Genomic DNA, 12,749 nt, shown 5'->3' with positions numbered 1-12,749 from the left:
CTCTTTATTGTTTTAGTGAATTTATTAACAGTAGGTTGATAAGATAAGTGTTCATCATAAACTAAGGCTAGATGTCAGCCTTCTAATGACTTTCTCTCCTTGCCCTTCCTTATAATGAATTTATGTAATTAGAGCAGGTTTTAGACAACTGGATAACCAATTATTTCAGGTGTTTTCCCAGTCCCTGTTGGCTTCAGTAGGAAACTAAAACAACTAACACACAAAGATATACATTCAAAACCAATTATGGCATTATGTAAAACATACACAAGATCATTTTACTGAGCAGAATTAAAAATTCTTCATCTTCATCTCCATCTGTGGAGATATTCAGAACCTGATAGGACAACGTCCCGAGCAATGTGACCTAGCTCTGAACTTTGCTCTGCTTTGAGCAAAAGCTTGGACTAGATGACCTTCAGAATTCTTTTCCAGCCTTAGTGTTTCTATTAATGATATCTGTCTAGGATTTGAAATACATGATTAAAAAAAGGCAGGTTTTTTTTCATCTTGTATGGCAGGGAGTGTATGATAATTCATTTTCTCTTCCTGGGGAGAAACAGGCTAATGTGCTCCGTTATGTGAGATGTTCCTGTACATCTCACAAAGCTTTGAGGAAGGCTGAGAGCAGGAAAGGTTTTGAGGCAAAAATGAAAGTAAATAAATATATTTTCCTGAATTTTCCTGTTTTCAGTAAAAGAAAAATTGGTACAGTCTTTGTAATACAACCCAGTAGTGTCAAATAAAGAAGAGGAAATGGTATGAAAGAGGATTGTACACTATCTGTGGGTGAAGATCAAAAAGGGGAAGAACACACTATTTCGTGATCATAAAATGCAAAATTGGCAGAAGATTCAGATGAAGGAGTCTTTGAGCTACCATCAGAAATATTGAAAGACCAAGTAATAAGCTAGACTTTTTACTCCCTATATAACTTTTTCTGACGGTAAGTATCCCATACAGACAAACCAAGTGATCAGGTTGCCGGTGTTGCGAATGTTTGGTTTCAGGAAGTCATGACTTCGGTTTTTCAAAACTGACTGACAGGAAGGGATTGATTGAAAAACCCAAAGGTGGAAAATAATCTGAGGATGGAAATAATAATGAAATAACAGCCTTTGTTACTGCACAGAAAGAATCAGAAAAAGAGTTTTTACACAATCTAGGGAACTGAGACAGACCTCCTAAGAAGATAAATGTAAGGGATAAAGAAATTCAAGTGAACTGGTAGCTCTTGAAAGGAGCTTTTTTAAAGTATATAGTGACAAACCCGGTTTAAAAAGTTCAGAGTCAGTGAGAAGGACACTATTGTGCCTGCATGGAGAAAGCTTCAAATATCCCAAAATGAAAAAGGAATTATATGAGATCTGGAAAGATTGGCATGAGCCTGAGGACTGCTATAAAAGAGCAACAAGAATATAGATGAATAAATTCAAGAGGATTCTGATGTGAAATATATTTCAGTTGGAGATGTCAAAGAAAATTTCTGTCGAAATGTCAGCAGTAAGAAGAAAACAGAGAATAGAGAGATTTAGTAAAGAGAAGGGAAGAAAAACTGTGGATAGTCATGGAGTACTCAACACTTCCTTTGTCTGAATCTTCACAGAGGTAAATGGCAGTCAATTCTCTAATGAAATTAATTTTAACATGGAAAAGGGAATGCACTACGGGTATAAATATTCAGCTGGTGGGAGTGTTGAATATTTAGATTTAATATATGTATTCAAGTCAACAGTTCCAGATGAAATTCACCCATAATTCATGGGTGAGAATTCATGCAGTAGTCTGAGAACTATTTTAGAATATATTTGAATATATTCTGATATGCCATATATGTGAAAAACTGTGGAGGATTACAAGTTCCTAGAAAATTGGTCAGGCATACATGGAAATAAAATATGGCCAATATGTCATGTGAATTCAATCTAATTTTCTTCTTTTATGAGGCAACTAGCTTAGTGATCAAAGACATGATATATATGCATTTTATTTGATTTTAATGCACTTTTTATATGTGAACTAAGAGGAATTCAGAAGCAAGTACAGAAGAAATGCTCGAGGGAAAACTACTTTTGGGTGCATAACTGGTAAAAAAGTTGTTGTTAAAGAGCAGTTACAAATGTTTCACATTCCAATTTTGATGACATTTCAAATCAGGTCCTTAAAGGGTCTGCTCTGATTAGTTTTCTAGCCTATATTTTCATTAACAGTTTACATCTTAAACTAGCAATCAGCAGGACAAAGGTAATACTTTCTAGCTGATACTAGATCCTAAGGGCTGTTTTTCTAGCATTCTCAGATCATCATGGCTATAGCAAAATGCCATGTGTCGATAGACATACACATTTCAGAACACAAGAGAAAACAGGAAGACTTCCAGAACTAATCCAAGTGAATTATTGCTGATGAGACATAGAAATTATCCTGCAGAAACTGCCACTGAAATCCTTAAGCCTGTTTGCAGGGCCCTGGTAAGAGACCTACAGTCAGTTAGCAGTGACGGCTAGGGCAAAACTAGGAGTTAAAAGGAAGATGTTTACGTCCAAAATTATGCTGAGATGTTTCTGGAGCAGTCAAACTTTACAGGTAAACTGAGAATGGATCCACAGATTGATGATCAGCTAGATAAAAAATCTGCAGTGAAACAAGTTTAGTGGAAGAAGGCTGAAAGTGGTCTGAGGCTATGGAATTTGACACAAAACTTTCCTTATAGTCAGGAATCAGATACAAGCAGGGGCATGGAAAGCTGCTTCCAAGTGCATTAAACGTACAGCTCTGCATGTGAAAAGGGAAGAGGTCCTAATATGATTTAAGGTATTACTGAATGATTAGGTAAAAAAACCCAATAAATTCAATTTGAAAAGTAAGGATGTGTTTGCAACAATGGAAAAAATAGAACGGAGATGAAGTTTGTAGGAAGAAAGAGTATTTCTTTTTATACCAGCCACTGTTAGCCAGTCTGGGTCAGTACTGATCCCTCACTCGCTAGCCTTCCTGGAATGCTTTACTTACTTTTGTCATGTCTTGAGTTAACTGTGGACAACTCCTGTGTGTTTTCTCAGTAGCTGAATTGACTTCTGTGGTTCATCTTGCCAGACCTCTGGAAAGCCTGTGGGATTGATGCTTTTATGCTGAACCTTTGTCCAGATAGCTGTATTTGCAACCTGGCAGAGGATTCTGCACAGGATTCTGCACAAGTCCATGGGTCCTAATGAGATCCATCTGCGGGTCCTGAAGGAGCTGGCAAAAGAAGTTGCGAAGCCGCTGGCCATCACATTTGAGAAATCATGGCAGTCAGGTGAAGTTCCCAATTACTGGAAAAAGGGAAATATAACCCCCATTCTCAAGAAGGGGAAAATGGATGACCCGGGGAATTACAGACCACTCAGTCTCACCTCTGTGCCTGGCAAAATCTTGGAGCAGATTCTCCTGGAAGGCATGCTAAGGCACATGAAAAACAACAAGGTGCTTGGTGACAGCCAGCATGGCTTCACTAAGGGGAAATCCTGCCTGACCAATTTGGTGGCCTTCTATGATGGGGCTACAGAACTGATGGACAGGGGTAGAGCAGTTGATGTCATCTACCTGGACTTGTGCAAAGCATTCGACACTGTCCCACACAACATCCTTGTCTCTAAATTGAAGAGACATCAACTTGATGGATGGACCACTTGGTGGATAAAGAACTGGCTGGGTGGCCGCACACAAAGAGTTGTGGTCAATGGCTCAATGTCCAGCTGGAGACCAGTAATGAGTGGTGTCCCTCAGGGATTGGTGTTGGGACCGGTCTTGTTTAACATCTTTGTTGGTGACATGGACAGTGGGATTGAGTGTGCCCTCAGCAAGTTTGCCAGTGACACCAAGCTGTGTGGTTCGGTTGATATGCCGGAGGGAAGGAATGCCATCCAGAGGGACCTTGACACACTTGTGAGGTGGGCTGATGCCAACCTCATGAAGTTTAACCATGCCAAGTGCAAGGTCCTCCACCTGGGTCGGAGCAATCCCAGGCACAGCTACAGGTTGGGCAGAGAAGAGATTCAGAGCAGCCCTGCAGAGGACTTGGGAGTGTTGGTCAATGAGAAAATGAACATGAGCCGGCTTCAGTGTGCGCTCACAGCCCAGAAAGCCAACTGTATCCTGGGCTGCATCAAAAGGATCGTGACCAGCAGGTCGAAGGAGGTGATCCTGCCCCTCTGCTCTGCTCTTGTGAGACCTCACTTGGAGTATTGTGTGCAGTTCTGGTGTCCTCAACGTAAAAAGGACATGGAACTGTTGGAACAAGTCCAGAGAAGGGCCACGAGGATGATCAGGGGACTGGAGCACCTCCCATATGAAGACAGGCTGAGGAAGTTGGAGCTGTTCAGCCTGGAGAAGAGAAGGCTGTGTGGAGACCTCATAGCAGCCTTCCAGTATCTGAAGGGGGCCTATAGGGATGCTGGGGAGGGACTATTCATTAGGGACTGTAGTGACAGGACAAGGGGTAACGGGTTAAAACTTAAACAGGGGAAGTTTAGATTGGATATAAGAAGGAAATTCTTACCTGTTAGGGTGGTGAGGCACTGGAATAGATTGCCCAGGGAGGTTGTGAATGCTCCATCCGTGGCAGTGTTCAAGTCGAGGTTGGACGAGGCCTTGGGTGATATGATTTAGTGTAAGGTGTCCCTCCCCACGGTAGGGGGGTTGGAACTAGACGATCTTAAGGTCCTTTCCAACCCTAATGATTCTATGATTTTATGATTACTACTTCTCTTTCATATTTGAAAAAGAACTTGTGTGCTCAGAAACTCATCATTTGTGTGGGGCAATACAGAAGAGGGAGTGTTTGAGAAGGAGGAGAGAAAATGAGCCTTTGGATCCTTCCAAAAGCTGACTTTGCCATAAAACAAAGCAAGATCAAAGGACTTGCATGAAAGATCTAGTTATGGGGAACAATGGTAGAGATGGACATTGTCACAGCTCAATAAATATGATCAATAAGTTATTAGTCATGTCCCCACTGGTTAGCAAAAAAGAAACCCAATCTTTCCTAGGCATTATGGGATTTTGGAGAATGCATATTCCAGGTTACAATCAGCTTGGGAGTCCTCTCTGTTGAATAACCTGAAAGAACTATTTTGGCTGAGGTCCTGAGTAACAAGCTGTTGAACAGATCAAACAACAGATACTTCATACAGGAGCCCATGAGCCAGTCCAGACAGGACCAAATTTGAGAAACGCTCTCTATGCTACTACTGGGGACCATGGCCTCAACTGGAGCTTCTGGCAGAAAGCACCTGGAGACACCCAAAGTCAGCCTCTAGGGTTTTGGAGCTAGGGGTATAGAGCATTTTCCCCAAAGTCCTGACTACATTTGGAGAGTAATGTGGAAGAACGGGGAAATCTAGTGCATGCTCCAAGGAGATTAAAACTTGTTGGAAAATAATGTGATTCAGTTGCTTATAATAGGAAGTACTACATGAAGAATCAGATGAACTAATGGAGAATGAGCCTCGCAAGAAGCCAGGCAAGTACAGCAGTGACCAAGCTTGAGCCAATAATTTAAAACAATGTGCAATCTCCTGTCCTAAGTGACCATCGTAATAGATAAACCCAAGTCATGGATTAAACAATCCAATGGACATTTTATGAACATTTTACAGGGGTGGCCCATAGCCTAAGGAAATGGTATCTGTATGTATATATATATATGTATATATTTATCACACGAGAGGAAGGAGAGTGTGCTTAATGGGGATGTATTGGATACTGTGAGAGCTGAGCATGACATAAATGGTATGGAATAAAGGGTGAAGACTGAACTAGGTCTGACTAGGATGGATGGACTTTGTTCACAGCAGCCCGTATGGTGCTGGTTTGGATCTTGTAATGGTTTGAATTTGCGACTAAAATAAGGTAATACACCAGGTTTTGGTTATTGCTATGTAGTTCTTCCACAGCATCAAGACGTTTCTACTCTGCCCTCCCAGTGAGTAGCTTGAGAGTGTGCAAGTTGGGAGGGGACATAACAAAGGCAGTTGATCCAAACTGACCAAAGGGATATTTCATGTCATATAAATTCATGTTCAGCAATAAAAACTATCTTGACCCATAGTTTAAATCAGTTTTATTCTTCCTGTTCTCCCCCACTGGGGACAGAGCAGGTGAGCAGCTGGGTGGTGCTTAGCTGCTGAACTGGGTCAACCCACCACACCTTATCAGTGGCCTTGTAAATTTCATTCCCACTCTTTACCTTGCCATGCATTAATCTTTTGGCTCTCATAGATATAATGATGATACTACTCTACAAAACTGAGAGGAACACTTCAGTTAAGTGATACTTCCACAGAATTTCAAGAGCATTCAAAATCTTAATGCACTGCTCAGCAGGGCAGGATCTTCGGAAATGTGGAAGGGAAAAAAAATAAACCAGTATTTCCTTGTCAAAGGTTGATCGTATTGATTAGCAGGACACGTTTACCGAATGAGATAAACATTTCAGAGCAGCACATCTGATCTAGCAGCAAAGTATTTGTTATACTAATATATGACTATTTACAGCAACAGAAAGGCTGTATATCACTACAAGGGCTGTAAGATGGATAAGGTACTGGCCAAAGGGAAGACATCAGTGGAAGAACAATCAGGGCAAAGGAATGCTCTAAAAACAGATTTTCAAAGATACTTCAGAGATTTGTATTTTAGAAAGTATTTTTAATTATTCTCAAGATGATAGTTAATGATAGCAAAACTGAGAGGCGTTCTCAACAAAGTTAGGTATTTTATGTAAGAAGAACTTCAGAGTATGAATTATGAAGTTGCTGTGTTATAAAACATGTACTGGGCAGAGAAGAAAGCTCCACAAATCGCCTAAGTACTGTGGTGGAATTCATTTCTGATTCTACACCTCTATATCTAAACTGGTAATCATAACTATTCTTCACCCTTAAAAAGAGATGTAAGTACTTCTACCCTGCTTAACTGAGGTGCTTATACCAGGCTGAGGTGAATTATGCTCTAATAAAGATGAGTGTTTCTCTTCACTGATTACAAAAAAGCTCTAGGCAAATGGGTTGGAGCAAGTTATCTAACTTTAAGATGTCTCTGCTAAGACAGATGTGTTTTATCTTCTGCCTCTCTGAGAAAAAATCTCAAGAAGGTATCTGAAGTCAAGAATGGCTGCAAGAGACCTGGAGCACTGAACAAAGAAACAACTCCTTCCCTTGGGTCTTAAGAGTTTAAGCAAACAGGATATAGTATGTACCCATCAATGAACAAGAATGCACTGGACTGATAAACTTCATTATTATTATGGAGTAATTAGCTTACAATTCCTCCTCATCCTGGCAGGAAGTGGAAAACATCTTTAATTTTTTGATATTAACTTACCAGTGTCTGGGATCATGTGATTTCCTTATTACTAAAGAAAAATTAAGTATCTTTATTACGACCCAACCTTGATTGCCGCCTTTCGAAACATGCCATCAGGAATAAATATTTACTAAACCAAAAGTGTGGAAATTAAACCACAATCACTAATTCCCCAAGATCTTGAATATTTTCAAGGTTTTTAACCAGGTTGGGAAATTTTGCCTGGCTGCTTCTCATTGTTACTGCCCATTGTTGTTCCACAAAAGTGTAACAGCTTTTGGGAAAAATTGAAAATCCTATTTACAATCCCAGAAAACACATTTGAAGAGAAGGAAACTCTCCTTCCCCTTTCCTTTCTCCCTCTTACAGATGTGAACACTAACTTTGAAACAAAACTTCACTTTGAAAATTTGAAAGACCAAAAAGTTCACTATTCATTGTACTCACATTATATCATTCCTTTTTGTTTTGAATAGAAACCCACTGTTCCTGGAAGACATTAGTGCCATGATTTTTCAAGATGACCTGTACTTACAGCTTTTTTAGTTGAATCAGTTCAAGTGCTTTATCAATTACTGTATAATTTTCCATTTTTCTGAAGCAGAGTCCTCTCTTCTGATGACATTAGATAGCAAAGAGCTCTCCAATGTACTCATTATTCATCGTGGGTACTCTATTCCTGTGAGTCTTTCCACTGGAATCACCAGCTAGTGATACAAGGTAGTATTTCTAAGATGTAAACTACATATAATCTTCTGGTAGAAATATAAAATATCAATGAATAATGGGACTTTTATAAAATAAAAAGTCGAGATACTGGCCCAAGTCTGGTTAACTTCAGAACTGGAAGCAATTTTGTTTCATCAATGCAATATTGTGCCTATAGGAAATAAGTTCTGCTGACAGTGTTACCTGGATGGAACATGACTTAAGCAGGTGAGTCCAATTCCACACACTGGAATTCAGACTGGAAAACTGCCTGGGGAACCTGCCACTCAACTTCCACAATGTAAATTACTTACTTGGCCAGGACCCCTGTGCTGAGTTCAGCACAATCCTCGTAGTGAGGGAACTGCCATGCTTCTACTTTGGCTAATCTTTTGCTCCACCCTCATTCCAGATGCTTCACTAAATGCCTCAGCCTTGTGTAGATGGTTGTCCAATGTCTCCTTTTAAGATCAGCAGTCATTTTGCCTTTGGGCAACTGATAACCTGTGCTCTGAAATCCTAGCAGAGTTCACTTGCCAGTTATCAGTACGTGATAAAAAAAAAATATGAGCACTTAAGGACATGGATTAGCAGTGGACTTGGCAGTGTTAGGTTAACAGTTGTGCCTAATGATCTTAAAGGTCTCTTCCAACCTAAGTGGTTGTCATGGTTTAAACCCTGTGGGCAAGTCAGTCTCTCTCTCACCCTCCCCCCGCCCTTGCCCTCCCCCTGCTTTTAAATTAGTTGACTCCCAGATCAGGGTTTTAATTTCTTGGAAGATTACATGTGCAAGGTCAGATTGGATGGGGCTTTGATCAACCTGATTTACTGAAAGATGTCTCTGCCCACAGGTGAACTAGGTGATATTTAAAGCTGCCTTCCAACCTAAACCAGACTAAGTTTAGACTCATACAGAATGCAAAAGCAGCAGGAAAAAAAGTCTGCCTCGAATAGCACTACAAAATGTGGCTTTATTTACAGAGGGATTTCCTTCATGAGAGCAAAACCTCTTTTATGTGGTCTTCTGTCAACTGAAATTTAAGCCAATAGTACCAAAATTATGTCTGTTGAGAAGCAACATAACAAGGGAAAATATTTAAATAATCTTATTGATTGTTTGCTAACTTAAGAGCTTTTAGTTGTTTAATTATTTCAAGTGATGACAGCTAATTGGAAGTGCTACAATTATACTCTTTGCAATTGATATTTTCTGTGTGTTGATGACAAGCTAACATCATCAACCATGCTGGCTTTTGTCTGGCAGTTGTGTTATTGTTGAGGGAAGATGGTAATCAGCCAAAATCATTAACAATTACCTTTGATTTACACTCAGAACAAAGTTCAGCTTCCACTTCCTCGGAAGCCAAAGATACTAAATGATTGCAGAGAGTTTGAAGTATAACCTGCTGAAACACAAAATTGGATAAAGATAGATAGCTTGACAAAAATATGTAGGAAGTTTTAACTGATCCATGTCACTATATGAAATTTCTCAGGAGCATAATTATTCTAAACTGATCATTCCTAAACTTAATTTTTTTTTCTCTTTTTTTTTTTTTTTTTTTTCCCCTCATAGTTACTAATAACTTTAAGCCAACTGTATCCTGGGCTGTATAAAAAGAAGCATGACCAGCAGGTCTCCTCCTCTACTCCACTCTCATGAGACCCCACCTAAATATGGCATTTGTCTCTGGGGTTCCCAGTGTAAGACAGACATTAATGACTTGGAGTGAGTCCAGAGGAGTCCACAAAGATGGCCATCTTGGCCCAAACCTTCACACTAGTACTTTATCCCCCAAAATTGTACTTGTTTTACATAAATGTCCACATTTAAAAACAAATGAAAAAATACATCTTCTAGTGTGTAAAGGTTGGCCTTCATAATACTTTTGAGCTTGGAGGTATACCTTCTCTGTCAATATTCTGATGTGCTTTTTGGCATTATAAAGCTAACCAAACAGCTAGAGGGCTCATCCAGGGCCTCCTCATTTTTTAGCCACATATTTTAGCTAATCTTCCTTCCCATTTTCCTTGTTCCTTCCTGCAATTTTCTGTCATCCTTTCAGTAACAATAAAATCATACCAGGCAAGATAGCACAGAAGTACTCCCATCTCCCCCATGCTGTAGCAAACATGTTTAACTTGAATAAAATTGGTTTGTGAAATCTTGGAGCTAGCTGAACATATGCCTCTTTTTACTCATTCAGTGGGCATTCTGTCAACACCTAGTAAACACTGTACAAGCTTGTGCTGCCAAGAGGCTGAGTGCCTTGCTGGTAGTAAAGGTGGGCTTGTAGCATGCCTCAAGTCAAGCAGTCTCCATGAAATGGGCCAGGCGTATGGAGCAAGACACTGCTCAAGCAAGAGAGTAAGGTACTAGTATGCATGTCATATCATTAGCTCTATTCAGCACGGCAGAGGAGTTTCCCTGTTAATGAAGTTAAATTTCAGGCCAAAACTGCAGTGATAGAAGAGGCTGCAGCCACACAGCTTGCGCCGAGGTGCAGTAGAAGTGGGTGCAGATAGTCTCTGTTCCCATCTTCATGCCCATGTCCACTTACTTTACTACTGACTGAAATTAATCATAAAAAAGTAAGGTATGTATGTCATTAATAACATGTCTTAAGAACAGTCCAAAATGCAATTGAAGTGCTCAGATGTCTGCATCTATATCTACATTGTCCCAGTGTTTACACTGTTCACGTCAAGAGCACCCTGGTTTGCAGCCACAACAAGACCTGATGCTGTTACGTTAAAGAAAGACAGCTCAGCTTTGAAGAGTAAATTCTGCAAGGTAAGAATATATTTTCATGGATTATTTTTTCAGCATTATCACAAGGATTCTCTGAAGGAGTAATGGAGAGGCAGGAAAAAAAACACTTGAGAAGCTGTTTTGAAAGTTTAATGTTTCTGAGATTAAAACTGACCAAATGTAAATTCTCTCATACTCACAGAATTATTCTCATGAATTAGCAAGGGTCTACCTTAACTTAGACAAAGTGTTTGCAACTTACTACCTTATAGGAAGTTCAACTGTGCTTGGGAGCAGTCCTTTAATGTGTCACAAGATGGGTAACATGACACTTCGTGTGCCATGCTGCAAATGTTTTTGCATTCAAGAAAACCTGTTTCTTGTGGGATACAAGTACAGTCTCATAACAAGAGATGATATTTATATCAATGCTATCTAATCAGCAGTGAATGAAAACATGTATTTTAATGAAAACATATATTTCAAGGAAAACATATTTCAGTGATTGCAGACTAAAATTCAGATTTGAAATGACACAATCTCCCTTTGAATCCTCAAATGTGTTTACTAAACTAGTACAGAAAACATAAAGAACATGAAAATATTAATTAGTAATTGCTTAACCATTAATTTTATTTTTTTTTTTTAAATAGACCAAGTTTAGAGATCAGAGTTGCACTGAGCAACATTTTAAAGCTCTTCCAATTTGCCTCATTTGAATTTGAATTGATATTGAGCCTGGAAGATCAGGGAGCACTAATCAGGAGGTTTGGCTAGCACCCATCCCCTTTTCCCTTATTCTGAAGTAATTACTTATTTCAGGTTCAAAGCAAGCTGTAAACTAATATTGTAGGGCCGTGCTATTTTTGTGGAAAGATTCATATTTCTTCCTAATTGTACCTAAGAGGATATATAAAAAGTGCAAAAAGATGCTATTGCTTTGTCATTAGAAATAATTCTGAGCCTGTACTTAGGATCTTAAGATATTTTAAAAGGATTTTTTGCCCTGTGTGTGCATTCCAGGTCTTCAGTAAATATTCATTTAAAGCCTATATGTGTCATCCTTTGAAGCTAACAGGACTTGTCGGTACACAGTGGGCACTTAATAAATAACAAATCTGTTCAGTTATGCTGCAGTCTGGGGGTATATTCACATTCCCTCAGGAGATGACCATGATGGAAGAAAGAACAGAAGCAATGGTGATTCCTCACAGAAATGGCTACATGTAAGGAAAAGAACAGGGCTAGGACTTCTGAAGCATGCTGTGGATGGACAACCCCCATCCAACGCTTGGAAACATTCTGCAGAAGCCTCTCCCTCCTGATGACGAGTTTTCATTGAGCATCCAGCAGAATTATGCTCCCTGGCTCCCTGCCAGCTCCATCACACGAGGCTGGACTTCCAACCTCCAGGGTCAATGGGCTCCACCAGTGCCAAGTTTTCATCAGTGATGCTAGGTTTTTCCAACAAGTGATTTCCACAGAATTTAGGAGGCGGATTTAAAGCATTTCAGTTATTACCTTTGTGCAACAGTCACGAAGCAGGAGTGAAAGGCTGCATGCTCTAGATCTTGCCATATCAGTAACAGTGATGCATAGAAACTTGTTCACGTAGCCAGGCTGTGTTTCCAGCATCATCTACTAACGCCAGTGCCAGCTGGACAATTTGATTTTGGAAACACCTCATGCCTTAGAAGGATGTGCTCCCCCTCTCTTAAATTTCTGTCAAGATGTTTTTGATTTTAATCAAGTTTCAATCTGATTCAAAAGAAAGTTATTTTATTAATATCTCATATGAACTGGAAACACCCTGCGTTTGCCAACTCTACTGACCCACTGCAACAATTTGCTTCAGAGGATCTGCTTAGGTCAAGGAAGATCACCAGATCCAGTGGGTTCAAATCAGGAAGAAAGCAACACATAACATACTTTACAGGTCAGA

Source organism: Pezoporus flaviventris, unplaced genomic scaffold (assembly GCF_033815535.1).
Source record: "Pezoporus flaviventris isolate CSIRO_AGI_PZ_B2104156 unplaced genomic scaffold, CSIRO_AGI_Pfla_v1 ptg000045l, whole genome shotgun sequence".
In the NCBI taxonomy this organism is placed as follows: Eukaryota; Metazoa; Chordata; class Aves; order Psittaciformes; family Psittacidae; genus Pezoporus; species Pezoporus flaviventris.
The sequence above is the reverse complement of the archived record's forward strand: the minus strand, read 5'-3'. Positions refer to the sequence as shown.